The following is a 5,544-nucleotide window of genomic DNA, read 5'->3' on the forward strand; positions in this document are numbered from 1 at the left end:
ACAGACAATACCAAATCACATAAAGAAGCAGGACAAGATGGCTCCAGCAAGTGACCAAAATAAAGAACCAGAAAATCTTCTAGAGGAGGAAATGGTAATGGAACTACCTGATAAGGAATTCAAAAGACTAATATACAGGGCTCCCCAAGAGATCAAGGAGAAGACAGACAAAACCAAGAAAACATAGACAAAATCAAGGAAAACAGAGACAAAGCAATAGAAGAATTCAGGAAAACAACACAAGAACAAAACAACAAATAAATGGATAATTAGAAACCATACAATAACAGCAACTAGAAATCCAAAAATATTAACAATAAAATTTCAGAAATAGACAACTCAATAGAAGGATATAGGAGCAGAATTGAAACAATGGTAGACAGAATCAGCAAATTTGAATACAAATCCTTTGATACCAATTTATTTGAGGAAAAATCAGAAAAAAGAATGAAGAAAGCCTAAGAATTATGTGGGAAACTCTCAAGAGGAAAAATTTTTGAGTGATCAAGAGTTCCAGAACAGGGGGAGAGGTGTAGAAAACATGGAAAGAATTGTCAAAGGTTTTCTGGCAGAAAACTTCCCTAATATCATGAAAGATGAGAAGATATACATCCATGAAGCTCTACAAACTCCATACAGGTGAGACCCCAAAAGAAAGTCACCAAGACATATCATAATCAAACCTGCCAAAACCAAAGACAAAAAAAGAATCCTGAGATCAGCTTGGGAAAAACAAAATATCACCTACAAAAGAAAATCAATAAGACTAAGCTCTGATTACCCAGCAAAAACCATGCAAAGAAGGCAATAGGATGACATATAAAACACTGAAAGAAAAAAATTGCCAACCAAGAATTATATATCCAGCAAAATTGTCTCTCAAATATGATGGTGAAATTAGGACATTTCCAGATTAACAGAAATTAAAGGAATTTCAAAAACTAGACCAAGCTTACAAAAAATATTAAAGGGAGTCCTTTGGATAGAGAGCAAACAATATCAGACAACAACCTGAGATTAGGACACAGGACAGCATCAGCCAGATACCAACCTAGATAAATAATTATCAAAAATATGAGGTTAAGTCAAAAGATATTGCTACAAAATCATGGAAACCTTTATTAAACAAAAATATCAAAATGCGAAGCTATTGTTTCTCAACATAGCCTCCATCTCGGTCCATACACTTCTGAAGGTGGTGTTTCCATCTCTCTAACCCTTCCCTGAAGAATTCTGTGCTCTTTGATTTACACCACATCAAAATGGCAGTTTTGGCATCCCCGAGGGACTCAAATCATATTCCTTTTAAATGTTCTTTGAGTTCTGGGAACTAAAAGTCTGAAGGGACAAGATCAGGGCTGTAGGGTGGATGGGGTAAGGTTTCGCAACAAAATTCTTATACAGCCCTGGAAGAATGAGCGGATGCATTGTTGTGAGGGAAAAAAATTCCTTGGCGCAACTTTCCTGGCCTTTTTCTCACCAATGCAGTTTTCAGTTTTCTTCAGACTTCTTCATAATAAGCCCCCATGATAGTCCTGTGTCCTTCAAGAAAATCTATCAAGATTACGTCTTTAGAATCCCAGAAAACAGTCATCATAACCTTCTGTACAGTCTTCTCTGTCTTGGCTCATCTTTGAGATCCTCCCAACCTTCCTTAAAACACTCGATGCATCTAAAAACTGTTGTTTTATGTGGGGCAGAATTTCCATAAACTTGTTGCAAAGCTTCAATGATTTGGGAAGATGTCCACTTGAGTTTTCTTAAAAATTTGATGTTAGCCCTGACCTCAAAATTGTTTTTTCCAATGGCACAAAAAGCCTTTTTTTGAAGGCACCCTAACGAGACTAAGACAAGTGCATTACTGAGAGAACTTGTCTGCAGCCGTCCACTGATCGTAGAGACATGTTTAAACATGTTCTGTTTGAAATAAACCCATTCATGTATGAACTGGAACCCTAGTAGCAGTACTTTTTTGACTTTCCCTCATAAAACAAAACTAAAAGACTGAAAATGGGAAACCAGAGATGTTGATCTATAAATGACGACAACGTCGGACAAAAAAGGGGGAATAAATGATGTAGTTACAGAACTTTCATATGGAGAAGAAGTCAAGGCAATATCAAGAAATAAAAGACTGTTTAAACTTAGGAAGATAAAGGTAAATTTCAAGTTAACCACAAAGAAAATTAACAAACCTACTCATTAAAGTAAAAAAGAAAAACATAAAAGACTCAGTAAACACAAAATCAGCAGTGAAAGAAATGAAAAGAAAATGCACAAACAAAAAGAACTTAGCACAGAAAATTAAGTGGAACAAAGAAACCATCAACACCACAAAACAAGTACAACAAAATGACAGAAGTAAATCATACCTGTCAAGAAACACACTGAATGTAAATGGCTTAAATGCACCAGTAAAGAGACAGAGAGTGGCAGAATATGCTGCCTACATCAGTATGCTGCCTACAAGAGACACAAAGACATAAACAAACTAAAACTCAAAGGATGGAAAAAAATATATCAAGCAAACAAGTTACCAAAAAAAGAGCAGGAGTGGCAATATTAATCTCTGAGAAGTTAGATTTTAAGGCAAAATCCACCATAAAAGATAAGGAAGGGCATTATACACTGATTAAAGGGTCAGTTCACCGAGATGATGTAAGCAGGGTCTTCACCTACCCACATCAAGGGCCTCAGGACTGGTGGCTCCATCACGCCACCTAGCCACCTGTGACAGGGGCCCAAGAACAAGAGGTGCCCCCCAGTCCTTTTACAGCCAACAGCACTAGGTGCTCATAGTCTAGCTGCAAAACCCACCCACCTACGCACTCTAGAGAACAGGGACACGCTTTCCTCCTGGACACTCGAGGGTGGCTGTCGGCCCCCTGCCTTGCTCAGTGTGTGTCTCCCTGCCGCAGCTGGATGCCTGTGCCTACACCAAACACCCATGCCTGTCTAGGACTGTAGGTGAGAGCCTGCACTACACACTTGCTGGCCGACTACCTGGACACCTGAGCTGAATCCATACAGGAGGAGTGGGTGTACTCCTGGGCTTACATACTTAGTGACAAGTCTGGCCACCTGGTGGCAGGACGTTGGAGCTTCAGGGGCACCGGTGGCTGGGCTAGCTCACACAAGCAGCCTGTTTGGGCACATCAGAACAAGAAGCTAGGACACAGTCAGCAAACATAAAATAAATAAATAACTTATTGATGACTCGGAGACAACAGTCAATATCAAATCACATAAAGAGGCAGACCATGATGGGTTCAGCAAACTCCCAAAATAAAGAATCTAGAAATTTTCTGGAGGAAGAAAATTTCTTGGAATAACCAGAGCAGAATACAAAAGATTAATATACAGAACTCTTCAAGACATCAGGAAGGAAATTAGGCAAAACACAGACCTCACAATAGAGGAACTTAAGTAGATTAGAGAAGAGCATATTGACAAATTTAACAGGCTGCAAGATTCCATAGAGACAGCAATCAGAAATCCAGAAGACTAACAATAAAATTTCAGAATTAGACAACTCAATAGAAAGCCATAGGAGCAGAATTGAGGCAATGGAAGTCAGAATTAGTGAGATTGAAGATAAAGCACTTGACACCAACTTATTTGATGAAAAATCAGATAAAAATATTAAAAAAATGAAGAAACCCTAACAATTCTGTGGGATTCTTTCAAGGAGAGTGCTGAAACATTGTGGGGAATGAAGACAATGTCATGAGACACTTTATGTACAAACTATCGAATGGGAAACTAATTTGCTCTGTAAACTTTCACCTAATGCACAATAAAAAATAAAAAAAAAAAAAACACAAGGGACATGGGAAAAAAAAAAGAATAATAAAAAGACAAATAACCTAATTTTAAAGTGGGCAAAGACTCTGAACTGCCATTTCTCCAAAGAAGATACACGGATGGCCAGTAAGCACATGAAAAAATGCTCAACATCATCAGGGAAAAGCAACTCAAAATCACAAAGAGATATCACTTCACACCCACTAGGATTCCTATAATCAAAAAGCTAGATAATAACAAGTGTTGGTGAGGGTGTGGAGAAATTAGAACCCTCGTTCATCATTGGTGGGAATGTAAAATGGCGCAATTTGAAAAAGTTTGGCAGTTCCTCAGAAGCTTAAACATCGAGTTACCACGTGATCCAGCAACTCCACTCCTACGTACATTCCCAAGAGAAATGAAAACACACGTGCACACCAAAACTGGTACATGAATATTCCTGGTAACATTATTAATCATAGCCAAAAGGTGGAAACAACCCGAATGTCCATCAATTCAATGACTGAATAAACACATTTTGATATATCCATACAACGGAATGTTTTTTAGCTGTAAAAATGAATGAAATGCTGATACATATTATAGCATGGATGAACCTGAAAACATTATGGTAAGTGAAAGAAGCTAGACACAGAAGGTCACATATTACGTGGTTTCATTCATATGAAATGTGCAGAATAGGCAAATCCTATAGAGACCCGAAGTACATCAGTGGTTGTCCGCGGCTGGGGGAGGGGTGAACGACTGCTACTGGGTACGGGGTTTCTTTTCGAGGTGAGAGAAATCTTCTAAAATTGATTGCAGTGATGGCTGCACCCCCTGAATATACTGAAAAACATCGACTCGTACACTTCAAATGGGCGAGCTAGAGGGTATGTGAATTATATCTCAATAAAAGTGTTGTTTTAAATTAAAAAAAGATGCTGTACTGGGATAATTTATAACATATATAAACCAAAACTATTGTTTTTCTTTTTCCAGTTCTGCCCCTCCTCCACTTAACCATGAAACCAAAAAAATAAAAAACCAAACCCCTTGCCGGCTAGTTGATTCCAGCCCACCGTGACACTGTCGACAGAGGAGAACTGCCCCATAGGGTTTCTCGGGGACAGCTGGGGGATTCAAAACTCCTCACGTCTTGGTTAGCAGCTGAGCTCCTAACTGCTTCACAACCAGGGCGCTCTCAGCCATGAAGTCTGTGGTGGCCTGTTTGTTGTTAGGTAGAATCTCTTTACAGTTCTGTGGCTTTGGACTCACGTTTCACGTAAAGATCAGATCACGTCACCTCCCTCCTCAAGATCCCTCAATAGCTCCCCACTGCTCTCAGGATAAAATGTAAAAGCACTAGCCTGAATTTCAAGGCCCTGTGTGACCTAGCCCTGCTCTCTCTCTCCAGCCTCCCCAGTTAACCTCCGTGCTTTAGCTCTAGCAAATTTTTCAGTTCCTCTCTCTCCTAAGACTTTTTCGCTGCCTGAAATACTTCTTTTCATGAAAAACTCCTACTCAATCTTTGGATCTCAGCTTAGTTCCACTGAGACACCCGCCTTGAGCCCCCAGCTCCAGGTTAAGGGCACTGTTTCATCGGCTTCACTCCCCCACTGGACGATGAGATCTAAGGGCGATGATAGTGTCTGTCTTATTCATCACGAAATCCCCAAGACACAACCTCGCATCTGGTTCTCAGTACATATTTGTTAAACAAGTTCACATTGCAAAACGGGTTATGTCATCAAGATTGTG

The sequence above is a fragment of the Trichechus manatus genome, unplaced genomic scaffold, assembly GCF_000243295.1.
Source record: "Trichechus manatus latirostris isolate Lorelei unplaced genomic scaffold, TriManLat1.0 scaffold00250, whole genome shotgun sequence".
Classification (NCBI taxonomy): Eukaryota; Metazoa; Chordata; class Mammalia; order Sirenia; family Trichechidae; genus Trichechus; species Trichechus manatus.